The sequence below is a fragment of the Periplaneta americana genome, chromosome 1, assembly GCF_040183065.1.
Source record: "Periplaneta americana isolate PAMFEO1 chromosome 1, P.americana_PAMFEO1_priV1, whole genome shotgun sequence".
In the NCBI taxonomy this organism is placed as follows: domain Eukaryota; kingdom Metazoa; phylum Arthropoda; class Insecta; order Blattodea; family Blattidae; genus Periplaneta; species Periplaneta americana.
The window spans coordinates 174,529,697-174,547,835 of NC_091117.1; the positions used below are offsets into that span (position 1 = coordinate 174,529,697).

General features: G+C 34.1%; 1 protein-coding gene and 1 long non-coding RNA gene across 2 annotated transcripts in view; one reads left to right on the plus strand and one right to left on the minus strand.

The window, feature by feature from the left end:
- Positions 1 to 18,139, minus strand: part of LOC138704494 (uncharacterized) — a 222,540-nt gene that overhangs the window by 105,886 nt on the left and 98,515 nt on the right. The window lies entirely within an intron of this gene.
- On the plus strand, positions 6 to 14,558 carry LOC138704352 (uncharacterized). Its single transcript, XR_011333332.1, has 3 exons — positions 6 to 115; positions 4,468 to 4,696; positions 13,449 to 14,558. It is a non-coding gene; the product is annotated as an uncharacterized lncRNA (long non-coding RNA).

An 18,139-nucleotide genomic window follows, 5' to 3' on the forward strand; every position in this document is an offset into this window, starting at 1 on the left:
TTATTTGCAGTCACTTCTGTACAGTAAACAGTTATATGACTTATTTATGCTGTCGTTTCACACTAGGAGACAGAAGTTTATTTGACGGACTATTCGTCATTGCAATTCACACATGGTGAGTATCAAGCACTTCTTTTAATGTAGACCCTAGTGTCTTCCATAGCCCAGTACTAAGGTATTTTCTGAAAACAATATAAATTGTATTAAATTATCATTTTATTCCTGTGTATGAATATGCATGCATCCATGTGTGTGTATATAGAGGGTAATTGACGAGGATTTACTGTCACTTAGGAAGCTTATTTCCGAAGAATTCTGAGCAAAAATGTCATACAAACATGTGTCCTAAACTCAATATTTTCAGAATTACACTAATTTGAAGTCGTTTGTAAAATACACTTATTGTTTAGTTTCAAGGGTAGAAGAATGTTACAGATAAAAAATGAACTATCCAAGAGTACGATTTCTTTAATTAGCTAGTATTCTGAAGCTAAAAATGTGTTGTGAATTCCATAGTTGCTTCGTACACATTTCTTTTTTTCCGATTTTCAACTATACAATTATATTTTTCTTACGTATTTATCACAACAATTATTGTTACAAATCACGCCACTCTTGTAAATTCTTCAAGTCTGTACATTACTTACTTACTTACTTACTGGCTTTTAAGGAACCTGGAGGTTCATTGCCGCCATCACATAAGCCCGCCATAGGTCCCTATCCTGAGCAAGATCAATCCAGTCTCTATCATCATATTCCACCTCCCTCAAATCCATTTTAATACAGGGACATCACTTTATTTTTACCAACATTTTTAACATTAACCTGGCTATACTCGGAAACACTGTTGCCCCCTTCCATTACAGGAGTTTGATGTTACTAGTGCAATATGTAAACAAATCATCCTACTAGGTATAGGAGGAGAGAAAAGTAGTGTATCCATTTATGTTGTAGGGAAATACGATATTACGATTTTCAGTTTGATTATCACTTTTACGGAATTTATCAAAATACAGTAGAGTAGTAGCATTTTTTTTTTCAAAAACTCAACTTTTCAGGCGGATATGTTCGTTATGTATTGTCTACTTTATTTAGCATAATTAATTATTGGTGTTGACATACAATATAGAGAGTGCATTTAAATTGAGGGGCTCATAAGTAAAGGGCTGTAAGTGCACTTAAGTTACTTTTGAGAAAATTGGGTTTAAATATTTAAGCTTTCGTAAAATCGGTGAAATTTTTATTTAAATTTTAATGTGTGATGCGATTAAAATATCCCTTTGCCAATAAAATTTTTGATACTTTGGTTTACTCTGGATGCACTTAACTCATGTTATTAGAAATGTCACTAGCATTCCTTTGCTTCTAGCCACCTCAATTCAAAATAAGCTAATCTGAATTTTTAAACAAGTTGCTGAAAATGGTTGCCGTTCATTACAATGCAGGCTTCAATTCTTTACGCATATTATTAAAAACATTTTGAAGCATATTCTCTAAAATTGAATTTATCGTTTCTTGAATATAATTTTTAGTACGATATTATTAATATAGGTTCTTTCTTCTATAGAAAACGCAACCATATTTATGAAACACACTATACACTGCAGTGTTTACTTCACTGCTTGAAGACTTCGAATGCAACAGCGGTCGTAAGTTTGTGTGTCTGACGGGAGCAAGGACATTAATGAAGGGGTTGGAGTGAAGTACATTCAGAAATACAGGTACAATAAAAATGAAAGTAAAAATAAAATGATGTCCCTGTATTATCCTCCCATCTACTTGATTTTGTATCATACTGCCCACGCGATCGAGACGCCCTGCTACTTGTGATTATTTGTAATGCTTAGAAGCGTGTAGAACGAATGTAGTTAAATAAATGAACACTTAAATTAAATTATAACGATAATGATGCATTAAAAAAATAACGTCAATTAACGACACACTAGTTTAACTATACTATTACATATAAATGAGTGAACTTTCAGCCAAGTATTTTATATTTAGCGCTAGAAGATAGCCTACACTTCCTCATGGAAAAGCACTTTCATGTCTCTCTGTAAATTTGACTGCACAGAACATTATATTTATGTATATTGTATCTAGGTTATTGCACTGCATTCATTCAGAATTCTAGAACTTTCGATAAATTTAATCAGCAAAGTTTTAAGCTACAAAATATTCTTACTGCTGTAGTTTTTTAAAGAATTTGATTTCGCCGTAAAGAACTGACCGTTTCGCATTGAGTAACATTACATGGCCCAAGTTTGCTAGAAATCTTTTACCTTAAACAAATGATCGGAAGTACGAAAACATTTACACATCCGCTCAGTTTGCGTAACACTGACGTACGGTGACTGCGAACACGGATTCAAATTCCGGCGAATGTTAAAAATGTTGTTTTATTTAACGACGCCCGCAACTGCAGAGATTATATCAGCATCGCCGGATGTGTCGGAATTTTGTCCCGTAGGAGTTCTTTTACATGCCAGTAAATCTACTGACATGAGCCTGTCGCATTTAAGCACACTTAAATGCCATCGACCTGGCCCGGGATCGATTTTTTATTGTTATTTTATTGGGTTATTTTACGACGCTGTATCAACATCTCAGGTTATTTAGCGTCTGAATGAAAGGAAGGTGATAATGCTGGTGAAATGAGTCCGGGGTCCAGCACCGAAAGTTACCCAGCATTTGGGTTGAGGGAAAACCCCGGAAAAAACCCCAACCAGGTAACTTGCCCCGACCGGGATTCGAACACGGGCCACCTGGTTTCGCGGCCAGACGCGCTGACCGTTACTCCACAGGTGTGGACCCCGGGATCGAACCCGCAACCTTGGGCATAGAAGGCCACCGCTATACCAACTCGCCAACCAGGTCGACAATTCCGGCGATGGCTTAATCGTACTTGTGGTGGACAAAGCCAAGATTCCTGAGGGCCTTTCCCGGCATTTTACGTTTTCCTTCTTCCACCATTCTACTGTCACTCGTCATTTAGTTGCATCTACCGACATAGTGCAGCTGGATGTAATATTGTGTCTGGCGTTCCAATGGCATCAGTCTGATGAAGCGCAGGGGAAGGGCGCTCTAGAGGGACTTCACCGGACCTAGAGCGTACGTGGCTGAATGGACAGATGACACAACATGCTGAGTGATGATATCTACAGGGACACCATTTTATTTTTACTTCAATTTTTATTGTATCTGAGTTTTTTAATGTACTTCACTCCCACCCCTTCTACTAATGAAGTCCAACCTTCCTCCACACAGATCCAAGACCGCATATACAGTCATAGTAGCCTTACGGTCATAGTAAACAGTCCGTTCCAAAAATGTGTTCGCGTTTTCCAGTTACGAAACAGTTTTCAATATTGAATCATTTTCGCACAGGTACTGTCGTCCATTTGCCTAAGTCGTATCCCGGTTTCTCCCACCAGCTTTTATTCGCCAGCTAGTGGCTGGGCTATCTTAGCTCTTTTCTGAGAACATTAATCTCTGTTAGGAATTGGACGTCTACGTAATATTATACAACTGTTTAAAATAACTTAAATAAAAGGGCCTCGTTAAGTAATTAACTGTGACGTGATTTCCTCCCTTTCTACGACCCTACGACAAAACCACTTGGACGGACAATAGATAGTATGTCTGAGTAATTTTATCTTTTCGGATCGGGCAGAAGTGAAGATTGAATTACAGTACGTAAGGTAATCTTTTATAGAGTAGGTACAGAATTATTTCAACATGAGTTACTGGTAGAAAGGACGAAACTGGTAATTGGAATTAGGTACAATAGTCAGTTTAAAAAATGTGTTTAAATATCCATATTATGATTATTTTTCAATTTAACTTCATTCTCTATATTGTTCGCTAATGTGCTGTAGACAGTATAACATATACTGCATAATGGATACGTCCACATGGACAGCTAAGTTCGTGAGTAAAAACACTCATTGTTAATACTGTACTGTATTTTGATTAAACAAAAACCTAATGAAAATGATCAAACTCAAAAGCGCAATATTTCCTAGTTTACGTAAATGGATGAACTAGTTTTCTTCCCTCCTATATCTAGTAAAGTGATTTGTTTGTATTTTACGCCAGTTCCATCGAACTCCAGTCGTGGAAGGGAGTAGCAAACGGCGTTGACCCAGAGGTATAGGCAAGTTAATATTAAAAATGTAAGTAAAAATAAAATTATGTCTATGTACAAGAAAGCGACCATTCAGGTTCAAACAACTATTCCCACATAAAAAGTCGTAGGGTAGAATAAGTCTCGTGCTTCGGTGTGACTACTCCCCCGCATAAAAATTTACAGTAATATTTCCTTCTTAAAGACAATTGTATCCTTCTCGGAAACGACCCCGAATTATACTTCAATAAGCGAAACAAACTTCTTTAGGCACATTAGTAGAAAGTGAAGGAAGAGAAAGAAGAAGGCATTATTAATGTATTATTTGTTATCTTTTGCAGGCTAATACAGCAGCAATATTAGTGATGATGTTGGCTTTGTTCTCGCCATGTCTCTCCGTTCCAGCAAATTATTCAGACAATTATTCGATCGACTGTATGCTTGTATGTGCGTTAAGCCCTTATCCTTATTGCTCCTCCGTTCCCGATGACGGTGTGTGTCCCGAAGGAAAAGAACTTGTAAAGGACGGATCATACTGTAAATGCTGTGACGCCTGTTACACAATATCAGGTAAGTTATTTTTCAAACGCTATAATATTTATCACTCATATTTTGTACTAGTCGTACCCGTGCGCTCCGCTGCACCCGTTAGAAATAAATGTAAAGTAATTACATAATTAAAATAGGACATTTGATCCAGGGAACATTCGTGTTTGATAGAAGGATAAATCGTTTAATATCTTACTTAATTTAAATTGCATCCAAATAATTAAAATGCGATCATTTTGGTCCAGAGACACTCATTTGGTGCAATGACAATTCCTTTAACATGTTTCTTAATTTTTATCACATGCAACCATAGTTTAATGAACATTGACATCATTTAGATTTAATGTGTATATTTTATTTTACTTGTTATAGGTTTCCATTGAATTATGGTAATAACTTAATTTTAACCCTTGTTTTCTACGTATTCAGTAAATGGCGCTTGGCCCACTATGGTTCTGAACCCTTCAAATAACTTAAATTATATTATATTATATTATATTATATTATATTATATTATATTATATTATATTATATTATATTATATTATATTATATCAGAAGTTACTGTAATAATATTATTATAGCATTATGTCCATCTAGAGAAACTACACTTTCCAATGGTGAAATAATAATTACTTATACAAATCGGTTAATTTAGCTTCCGATATTACTTCATACAAACAGAAACATTCTCTGTAGGCTATCTTCCATAGCTTTCGATTGTTGCTGTCCAAGGCCCCTTATAGACGAAGTCATTTGTTTTTTAATTCATTACACGGCCTTAGATGGTAGTTATTTTAATTTTAAAACTCATTTATCTCATTAAATATCAGTCCTATCAAAATTTTTCAAAGAATAAAACTTATCGCAAATTATTTTTAAAGAAACCTGTGTTATGTAACCTTTTCACAAAAATCAATAATAAGCGAGATATTTCGATTTATTTAATTCAGGCCCCATTATAACCCCCCTTTTAAATAATATATTTTGAATGTCATATAGCCTAAAATCTAAGTTACAACGAACTTAATTTATATTCCAATTTTCATCGAAATCCGTTCAGCCATTATTGCGTGAAAAGGTAACAAACATACAGACAGACAGACAGACATACAAACAAAAATTTCAAAAAAGCGATTTTCGGTTTCAGGGTGGTTAATTATATATGTTAGGACCAGTTATTTTTGGAAAATCGAAAATTACCAGAAACGTTTCGGCTACAGATTTATTATTAGTATAGATATATCGTAGACTTTCAAGCAAAACACACTAAGAAGGAGAGGACACGGTCTGTATATCACCGAATTAAATCAGATTTTGTGACTTGAAAGTACAAGAGACACTGTTTAAAGTCATATCTGTTATGGCTGGCCAATGACCCTCGTTTTGGAAATATTGGCAATTGTTTATGACATACTTCCTTTAGGTGCCTAACAGGGAAGCATTAGACTGTGTAATGGCGTAGCTCAGACCAGGACATGATACAGCACTGTGACGTCACCTCTCTCCTCTCTGCCGTCTCGCATTCGACGTCTGTGCAGGGTCTGTGAAATGTTGACAGCAGTTTGCAGGGGGGGGGGGGGTGGAGAGGGTATTTGGCGTGCAGGTAGCAGTGATTTAGGCGATAAATAAAAGTGATCTGCGTTCATAACACAGTTTAATGCCAGGATATTCCAATGGTAATGTTAACTCAATTGCACATCTTGTGTACTGATTATAAATACTTCAATTTCTGCGAAAATCAATCTATAGCAAAGACAGTCTCATACGATGGACACTTTCCTGTATCTAATAGTCACGTAGTATTTCATTTCAGTTAATTTGGCGAAACAAATATATAGTAAAATAATACAAGTTTTTATTATGCACGTTCATTTGTACGTCAAGCTATCCTTTATTTATAATGACTGCAATCACACAACGTGTTTAAAACTAATTAGAAATAATTAAACCTTTGCTGTATTTTATGAAAAAATACATGCAAACTACATTTTCTTTTCTCTGTAACTTGGAAGAAGGCACAGAACGATTAATTATATTGACATTTTTCTGCATGTTTTGTTTCTTTTTTCTTTAACTAATTTATCAATATTGGGACATAATGACTGGGCAATTTATAATTAAGACTGCATGTTAGGTTGTGATCTGACAAGGTACTTCTTGATTTAGGTTTAGCAAGTTTCATAACAGAAAGAATTGTTCGCATACAACCATATGAACCAAACATACATAATACCTGTGCAGCAAATGCATACAATCTCGGGAATCTGGCTTGGTAGAAATTTCTGTTATAAAGTCAACTAAGTCCTTGTTGTGTTTATATTTGTCCTTCAACAAATCGTCACATTGTAAATTTAACAGTTCCAATTGGTACTGCTAGGAAGGGGTTGCAAAGAGCTGAAATATAGTAGAAACTGTTCTACATCTTGAAACTTCGACTCAACTGGCGAAGAAGATCTTGTATAATTTGCACATATTCTTATGAGAGACATGTCCGGATCACGCACTTGCGATAACTTTGAAAAATGCACAGTTTCCAGCCAGCAGTTGATTTATCCATAGAGCCTATGACAATTTTAACGCTTCAACTTTATAGTATATATCTGTTACGATGAGACCCTTGCCCTGAAGTGAGGTATTTAAATCGTTTAAGTGCTCTATTAAATCCGCATGGAAAGCCAAGTTACAAATTCAGGTTTTTTCTTAAAATTCGGGGACAGGCTGATTTAGACTGGTCATGAATAATGATTTATTCTCTTAACTCAAAGAAACGCCGTTTATGTAGGCAACCTTGCATTACGTGCTCTCACCTGACGTCACACGAAATGAGGGATATGCTCTTACTCCACAAACGTCACACAGTCTGAAACTGTCTTCCGCTGGCGTAGCTCATGTGGTTGGATGCTGAGTTGTCATCCAGGCAAATTGAATTCGAAACCTAATGCCTTCTCATATTTTAAAGCTTGATATTATTATTATTATTATTATTATTATTATTATTATTATTATTATTATTATTATTATTTAAATTCACTTTCAGTTGTCAGTTCCTATATTCAAAGCTATGTTGAAATATGGGTGGTATGCATCAAAATTGATAAACGAACGAGAAGTGTTTGTGAATGTGAAGGATATCTGTTTCGCAGCAGAAGTGCGGAAAAATGTGTGTGACTGTGGACAACCTTCTTTCACTTCCTGTGCATGGTGCAGGAAATATATATGTTTTGTGTGTTTTTATGACATCATAATGAATCGGGTACAAAATGAAATGGAATAGCTCCTACACAAATAGAACGAAAACCAGTGACACATCTTACCCACCTACGTGAGCAGTATTTCACTGTTTATCCTTTACAATACAATGTTAGTTAATTAGTAATTTGTTTAAAACATGATGAAGCATTCAATACATTGAGAAATATGATATAGGTATGTAAATAGATAACTATGATCACAATATTAATCATTATTAAAAGAAAAATATAGGACCAGTTAAGAATCGAAATCAGGTTGCCTGGATGACAACTCAGCATCCAACCATATGGGCTACGCTTTACACAGTCTAATACTTCCCTATTGAGCACCTAACGGAAGTATGTCACAAACAATAGCCAATATTTTCAAAACGAGGGGTCATTGGCCACCCATACCAGGTATGACTTTAAACAGTACGTCTTGTACTTTCATCTCACACAATCTTATTTAATTTGGTGATATACAGAGCGTGTCCTCTCCTTTTAAGTCAAAAATGTTACGTCTTAGAAAAAGGTTCTTAAAAGTTCTTGACAAAACTGAATCTTCAAAATATTATTTTTAGTAAGTCGTTTCTCTTTATGTGTATTTAATTATCCAATTCTAAGTTTATATGCATATATTATGTAAGCCTACATTATATATGCCTTTTCCTCAGAACGAATATTTTTTTACGTAAGCCTAATGTGTTTTGCTTGTAAACCGACGATATGTAACATCATATACAGAGTGATTCACGAGGATTTACCGTCACTTACGGAGCTTATTTCCGAAGACATTCCGAGCAAAAAAATGTCATGCAAACATTTGTCCTAATCGAAATATTTTCAAAGTTATATTAATTTGAAGTTGTTAGTAAAATACCTTTTTTCTAGAGTTTTACGGGTTAAAAAGTATTACAAATAGAGAATGAACTATTCAGAAGTGTCCCTTTTTTAATTGGCTAGTGTTCTGAATATAAAAATAAGTTGTTGTTAATTGCTTTGTACAGGTTTTATTTTTCAATTTTATACTAAAAATGACATCATTCTTACGCACTTACCACAAAAAATTGTTACAAATCGTACGACTTTAGGAACTTGATTCTTTACAGTTTAATTATGCATTCTAATATACCCTACAATAGTGGAGTGATTTGTAACAATTGTTGTGATAAATGCGTAAGAAAATGTAATTTTGTAGTTAAAAATGGAAAAACAAAATCTGTACGAAGCAATTATAGAATTCACAATACATTTTTAGCTTCTGAATACTAGCTAATTAAAGAAATTATACTCCTGAATAGTACATTCTGTATCTGTAATATTCTTTTACCCTTAAAACTCAAGAATAATGGCATTTTACAAACAACTTCAAATTAGTGTACTTCTGAAAATATTGAGATTATGACAAATGTTTATATGACATTTTTTGCTCAGAATGACTTCGGAAATAAGCTCCGTAAGGGACGGTGAATCCTAGTGAATCATCCTGTATAACAATTTTGTGCGGCAAATATAACAAATACTTTTTTTTTGTTAAGTAAGATATGACACATCCACACAAGTAATGCAATGTTGCCAGAACACAACACTACGGATAAAGTGGGGATAAGTAATACTACGTGCATTTTTACTTTCTCATTACACGAAGAATAAAAGGAAAGTATTGCAATGTTGCAGAAAGACTATTTCGACATTTTGAAGGTAATATATAAGGAGCGGATTTCTACGTAATTAAATATTATTTTTTCGTGTGATAAAACACAATTAACAAAGTTACAAATTCCGAACATGAAGTTTCAAGTTTAAAACCCGAATTTTATTTCACATAAAAACACATATTTTCACAAAAAAATTATGTAAATTCATATTTTCAGGAAATCTATTATAAACACATAAATCTTGGAGTTTTTTTTACTTAAATAATTTTTTACAAGAACTTTCAAACATTTTAAAACTAAATCAATTATGTCATTCAGAAGTACGTTATCTTTTTAAGAATTCTTGGTTGCTTCGAGTTTCTAAGCGCTGTGTGGTGCATCCGTGATCCATTTTTGTAATAGTTTCGCCTCAAGTTCTGAGAACTGCTAGGCAGCATATCAGTGTTATTATTAGAGAATAAATTAACGTGGACAAGGATGAGAGATCTTGCAACACATAATTAGGAATGTTTATTGTTGCTGAAGATGATTTCATTCCACGCTTTGTTTGTGAAACACAACAGATAAGAGCTCGGGTATAACATTATTTAATTCAAATAAATCTGTCTCCTCTCGCTCATGTCCATCAAGTAAGGCAATACGTCTTGTTGTGATTCCCTATTATCGGGCTTGGTCAATCGATATCCTTCAAGATATATTGAAAGATTGTTGTTTAAAAATCGATTTGGCTTTCCTATTAGCAAATCTAAGCTTTTTATGTGACACCATAAAAAAACTCGAAACATCCAAAAACCTGTTGTCTGAAACAGGGAGGTGCTTGCCGTGAAAATTAAACTAGACTCGCTACCAGGTTCAGAAGCACAATTACTAAGGGACAAATTCCAGAATGTGTTTGGGAAAAGCAGTGGATATAAAAAAAAATGTGTAAAGTTGCTCAAGTATTGGAGGGTGTGCCTGTAGGTGAAATTGACGGTGTTTGTGCTTGTGACATTCTTCTCTTTAAATATGCACGTCTGACGTCCTGTGATGTGGAAAGATCGTTTTCACAGTGTAAGTCGTTGTTCAGAGATAATCGGCATGCATTTGTGATGGAGAATTTGGAGATGACCTTTGTTGTTCATTGTAATTCTCGGCCAACTACTAGCACTCAAGTGTGGTTGTTGAGTACCTAGAAACATTTTTTTTCCAAGCTAAGTAAGGTATTTTTGTCATATTTAAAACAAAAATTGTTTTTGTTTTTTTTTTTTTTTTGCAAATATTTTCGTACTTTTTAGCACATAAAAATAAATATATTTAAATTTTTTAGCACATAAAAATCCGCTCCCTAGTAATATATTCAGCAATCATAACAACGGAATGTTAATTTTCACATGTCGCCTGTCTGTCCACCTATACCTATGGGGAACAATAACTTGTAAATTATTGGACAGATTTTATTCACATTCTGAATATGAAATGTACTTGACTGGAGAAAGATACACTATAATGAAGATTTCAGTAGATTCAACTATAACTGCTTCCTTTTTTCAGGTTACATATTTCATCACTTGAAAATAGAATGGTACATATTTGTCGCATATATCCAAATAGAACTGTTTCATAAAAATTGTCTCAAAATTATACCCAGTCGAAAATGTTGCATCACAAATTTACAATTAGATGCAAAATTCATCATATTAGTCGTTACCGAATTAAGGAGATCAACTTTACTTTCTTAAAATCTCCATTTCATTCCTTTTATTACAAAACAATAATGTAATTTTATTGTTTCAACAATAGTCACTTTCTATAATTTAGTTTAAATACTCCCGTCAACAATGGGATTTCCACTCCACACAGTAACACAGTATTCGTTATTGCACTCCACAGACGACAATGACAATTTACTTGATTATTGAGAACAACAATGAACTGTTAATCTTAACTAATGTTCACAAAGCACTGTTTACAAAACAGAACTGTCAGTTTTCAGTTCACAGTTCGTTTGCGGCTAGTTCTTCTAGCTCAGTCACTCGAGTTCACAGTATCTCGAACCCCAGACCTTCAGAGACAGTCCACTGCACTCGAACTCAGGGCTTCGGATGCTCACACAGCTGCGGACACACTCAAATCGAACTCCGGTCTCGAATCTGGCTTCACTGCTACACAAGACTGGCTGGCTTGCTGTCCAACGACTACAACAACACTGCTCAAGTTCACTCGCGTGTTGTATTTATAACTAAACCATAGTTTCTGGAGAGTACGATTTCGCGATCAATCGACAGATGCCTAGAAGATGACGCCTATCCAGACTTCTCCGGATTTCTCCCCTCAGTCACCAGCTGCTTACTTCCCCCTCTCCCCCGCGGCCCAACATGCCACCGATTCTCCTCTCCTCTCCATGCCGCGCGACTCCTTCCAGTGCTCCGTGGAGCCCGTGTCGACTCCCGCGCGACTCTTGCGGGACGCGTATTCGAGTCTCGATGTGGCTGTCACAATATTAGTCGTTACCGAATTAAGGAGATCAACTTTATTTTCTTAAAATCTCCATTCCATTCCGAATTAAGTTCCAACTGTATTGTCACAAACTCGATTCGTTTATCACCATAAATAATAATTGAAATCAAGCTGGACAACTCAAATTCTTCTCTACGTTAGATTAGTTTACTTATTGGAAACCGTTTTAAGTTTTCACAATGAAATATTTTTATGACTGACTTCGGACATTAATTTGAAACCATTAGTATATTTTAATATAAACAATTTAAAATGCCGATCTTTTTAAATGTGAGGTAATACTGAAAGTGATTACAATACATGAAGATGTGTACTATGTGAAATAGTACAGAATTGATTGGGTACATACAGAAGCCAAAATGAAGTCACATGTGTCACTTCCAGAAATCATAATACTACTGTAGTTGTGTACAACGTGAAGATTGAAGTTTTGTTTTTCTGTTTCAGAATATAGTAATTATGTCATTTCTGTGTGTCTTCTGAATAACAGTAAAAAAATAACGTACAAAGAGGAATATAATTGGGTACATGATTTTACTAAGAACTATTATCATAAAAAATGTAGAATGTATAATGAGAGTCATTGAGTAATTTTTCATCTATCTTATTACAGAATGTAAGTGTTTAGTTTCATTACAGGGTTTACATAGTACTGTACAGGACACTACTAACATAGATTAGAAAAGCAATTTGAGCTGATAGTTATTTCACCGCCATAAATATCCTATAACTGAATTGTGTTAGGATCAAACTTAATTCTCTTTGTTGAGACTATGACTAGTCTTATTATTTATTTTTATACATCTTGATTACACAACTTTTAACACTTTATCACTTCGGAATATGTATGATAAGACTTTCTTGTGTTAAATTCTAACGTACCTTGTTTACATGTTTCGACCTTTCATGGGTCATCCTCAGAACTGGTCGTTGTTGGTCTTGGCGCCTCTTGTTTTGTTTCCTGGGAGGGTGTGTTAGTGTGCTGTAATGTAGAGTCAAAGAGTGTGTGTGTGTGTTCTGAAATCGAGTTGTGTGTTGAGAATTTCGTTGGGATGTGTTTTCGTGTGTCTGTATATTTCATATTGTTCTAGTGTGTTTAGTTTCTGGTTTTTGGTTAGATGTGTAGTATTTCTCTGTGGGTGTGGTTAGCATTTGTGATGTGTTCTGCATATGTGGAGGTGTTTTGTATTTTGTTATGGCTTTATTTTTCCTGTAAAGTTAATTTGTTTTCTCATCCTTGTTCTTCTAGGAGTTATGCTATAATTCTACTTCTACTTCAAGAGATCGAGTCCTTCCAGTTTGTTAATGGGCGGGAAAGCTAATTTGTAAGAAAGGAAAATGTGTTGTGAAATCTGTAATGTAGTTTTCATCTGCTTATTTACAGGTGAAGGCGACGTTTGCGGAGGAAATCTACAATACGGACAATATTTTAAGTGCAAACCAGGACTTACTTGCGACCCCACACTACGCCAATGCATTAATTATTCGTCACTTGTGGATGTTATCAAGAAGAAAATAATGTCTATGTTTGGATAAACAATTAGAGAATCTGTCAGCTGCATAATAGCTAACTTAACTTTAAATTCCTATAATATAGCATTAAATAAACAAACCAAGGATAAAATAAATAAATAATGATATAAATTAATTTGTGAAAATTATTTAATTACCGTACTAATGTGTTTATTTTTATTTTTACTGTGTACATTTTTTAATTGAATTATCGGCTTCCGTTTTTATGTGATTCGCATTTGATTCTAACAACATTGATATGTATTCCACTATGTTTATTTTTATTTTATGAGGTAAATTTTATGTAACTACCTCTTTTGATCTCATTATGTGCCTAAATTGTATCAGTTTATAATTACTTAATTCCGATCCAGTTGTATGTTCAACTATGTAAGCAAGTTTCAATTCTGGTTGAGTGTAAGAGAAGGCCTTACGGCCTTAACTCTGCCAGGTTGAATAAAGCCATTATTATTATTATTATTATTATTATTATTATTATTATTATTATTATTATTTTCTGGAATACCACGCGTATTTTTTTAACATATTTACAAGTAAAAACATCGGGTGCTCGTTTTATTCGAAATGAAGTTGGCACATTGCCCGACTTTCCTCCTGACCGACTTCTAAGGTCATGCCATTATCTTCCCGTGCAAGTATTTCAATTGTTAAATTTGATGCCGTTTGGATTAACAGTACATGTGTCAGAATCAAGTTGAAGTACTTTGTGTATATTTTCAATTATTTAAAGGAGTATCACTAACAATAAGAGTATGAGATTGCGATTCTTCATTTGTAGCAAAAGAATCAAAATTATCAAAGATGCAGAGGAACATTGACATTGTGACGCATGCTATTAATGTTGCAAGTTGCAGGATATCATGTAAACGACTGATTAAGCAAGACAACTGACATTTGTGCAGTGTTTGTGCATAGGATGAGTTTGAAATGTGATCTGGTCCAGAATAAAATGTATTTATTTATTGTTAACTGAACTGTCATTATTTAATTTAGTGTTCAGCTTAAGGGCACGTCTTTCACTGCAAACCCAGCTTTCTCCAATCAACTGAACTGTATTTGTGTTTAATTGTTTTCAGTTTTTTCGTGAATACATTTGTTGAAAGTTTTATTATTTTTACTATATATTTTTTTCACTTCAAAAGTGGGATGGGCGGCTTATTCGAGGGCGCGGTGTAGTCGAGAAAAAAACTATTTCCAAAAAAAAATGCTTAGTGTGTGCAGTAAAACAATTCAGTGACACACCTACTTTCCATAAACAAAGTCACTAGACTGCCGTATGTGATCGTTTGGTGAAATGGAGTAAGAACTGTACATGCAATCCACATATGACTTTCGTCCATGCTTTCTGTAACGTTTGTGAATAAACGTATCGAGTGTTTTCACAATTCAGGCAGGATGGTTTTGAAGGTTCCGCATTTTATTGACATAAACTATATCTCTGACATTTCGTCTTCAAAGAAAATCCGAGGAAGTAATATCAAGAGAACGTAAAGACCAATCTGTTTATTTATTAATGACAGTATCAATGTAGTTAAATAATAATTATGTTATCGACGCTAAAACACAATAGGATGGAAATCATCCATCTAGAAGTGTATTCGTAAGCTTACTATAATGGAGACAAATTTTGGGTGTAGCATATTCACTAGGCGATTTTCGTACAGCTAAAGGCCTTGAAAAATATCAGATAAACTTTTGATCAAAATGACTCAGTCTAATATAATATTAGAGACGGTTTCAAGACTTACAAGACATGAAGAGCCGTGGAAGTTACAACGGTGGGAAAGAAGACAGAAGAATAGGAGAAATTCAAATCCTCTTCAGATTATGCAGCTTAGAATGTAGAAGATAAACTCAAATCACAGAATCTCCCTGAATATCCTTTTATATTTCTTAATTTTATTATCCGACAAAATATTATCTTGTTTTAGTAGTGCTATTTCTTCCAAAACCGGACAATAGCTTTCCTTTGGTTTTTGCAAACCTAAATGATAAAAGGGAATATTTCTCAGAAATATAGACAGAAATAGGTCTATTGTGTCATGCATACAAACCCTAAGAAAATCTAGATTTCTCACTGAGTACAGAAACCATCTGTACTTTGAAATGTTATAAACTGAGTACTGTACTTTACTCTAGTAGGTTATTTTACGACGCTTTATCAACAACTTAGGTTATTTAGCGTCTGAATGAGATGAAGGTGATAATGCCGGTGAAATGAGTCCGGGTCCAACAACGAAAGTTACCCAGCATTTGCTCATATTGGGTTGAGGGAAAACCCCGGAAAAAACCTCAACCAGGTAACTTGCCCCGACCGGGAATCGAACCCGGGCCACCTGGTTTCGCGGCCAGACGTGCTAACCGTTGAGTACTGTATTTCTCCTGTGAAAACCTTTAGTGAGAATATAAGCATAATATAAAGATAAACCCTGATTGGAACAAGTTATCTGATTGAGGTTTTTTCCAGTGTTTTCTCTCAAATTAAGAGCAAATACTGGGTAACTTTCGGCGCTGACAGTCGATACGAACAGCTGTTAGAGGGGCGGTCATTTTTTTCTCTATATACAACACTTAAACAAGGGGTGTCGTGTATATAACTACTGCAAAGCAATTCCCATTGTATAGTTACAGCCTGTTTATACATCCATTGCTTATGCATGGTTTATTAGTACAGTTTTCTGTCTCAACTCTGCATAAGTCTAGTATAAAAACTATACACTGTTTATTAGTGTTTATAACAAAAAATCCAATTCTGTGCAAAAATGGTCTACTTGCTTAGGAGTACAGTATTTTTCAGAAAGTCGATCACTGTTTTACACAGAACAGCGGTGCACTACTTAAAATATTATAACAGTTTAATTTCCTAAATTAAAAATTAAAAGTAGTTCTGGTATAACCATTGTAAATATATAACTTTTATTATTTCCTACAAAACAAAGAACTTATTGTGACGTCAATAATACTGCTATCGTGGCTAACGAGAAAGACAGGCTACGGCGGGATGTCACATTCTTAGTCATACTATGGTCGACATTGAACAAGTTTATATATAAATGCACGTTTAACATGAGTTTAATATAGCAATTTCTTTGTTTTTCAGAACTTTGAACATATACTTATATTAGGTGATTGTCAAGATGGTCATGACTAGATAATCACGTGACTCCGATTCGTGCCGAATCCTGTCTTTGTCGTTAGCCACTGCTATTTGATCAGTCACTACTATTACAATATTATTCTGTAGAATAACAGTTTCACTGTACTTACAGCTAAATGTAAGCTCTTTATAGCAATATCTAAATTTATTATTTATTTATTTATTTATTTATTATACTCCAATTTTACAGAGAACCCTATTTTACCTGAGATAGGTATGTTAGGGTTATAAATACATAATAGTAATAATAGTAATAGTAGTAATAATAATAATAGTAATAATAGTAATAATAATAATTATATGATATTGATTAATGAAGTCTCCTATTGAATTAGTCTTACATGTCAATTATGAAATTAATACAATTTTACAAATCTATATATTCAGAAAATCTGCACAAAGTTTTATAAGTTAAGTTATACACATGAATGAATGAAATACAATGAGATTAAATTAAATACTAAAATACAATCTTATATTTCTATTAACAAGTTTCATGAAATGTATGCTATATTATAACCTAAGCAAATATCTAATCCTAATATTCACTAGAATGTAGTTTAAATTTCTGTGGGCTGAAATCTCTGAAGACGTTACACAGTTTTCCGTTAAACAATGTTGTTACAAGCAATTTTTAAATTTTATACAGCACATTTATCGTCAATCTATATTAAATTATTATCCTAATTTATTTCTATCAACTGTTAATTTAACAAACACAAACAAAGTAATAACATAAATAAGACAGAAAAAAAAGACACAACAATAAACTAGCCACACTAAAGACACAACAGACAACAACACACACCACGAAACACAAATTCCACCCAAGAATATTCAACACAACAAACATAACATTCGACCACAATGAAACTAAACTACTAGAAAATGGATTAAGATGCAACATACACCAAAACAATACAGGTACAAAACAAGAAACACAAACCATAATAAACATAGAAACAGCAATACAAAACACACAAAGTCAACATCACGAATACATAAGACAAGACATAATAAGAAACATAAACAAAGTAAACAAACCCACAACAGACACACACCAACAAAGTAGTAATATACGTTACAAGAGCGGTATGTTGATGTTTTCATGGTCGAGGAAAAGATTGAAAAAGCGAAACGTTGTTGAGCTTTTTTAATTTCCGAGAACATGAAAACAAACATACCGCTCGTGTATCGTACATTATTTTGTGCGAAGATCGTTTATTACATACCTGAAAAATGAATTTCTAATTAGTTGCAATGAAATCTCCATGTTGGTTTCTGTTTAATGACGGCAACTTCGGAAAACCAAAATATCTTTCTTCAGCATTGTTGCTATAAAATGTTTTCTGTGTTTACTATACTCCAGCAGGCCGTGTATACGT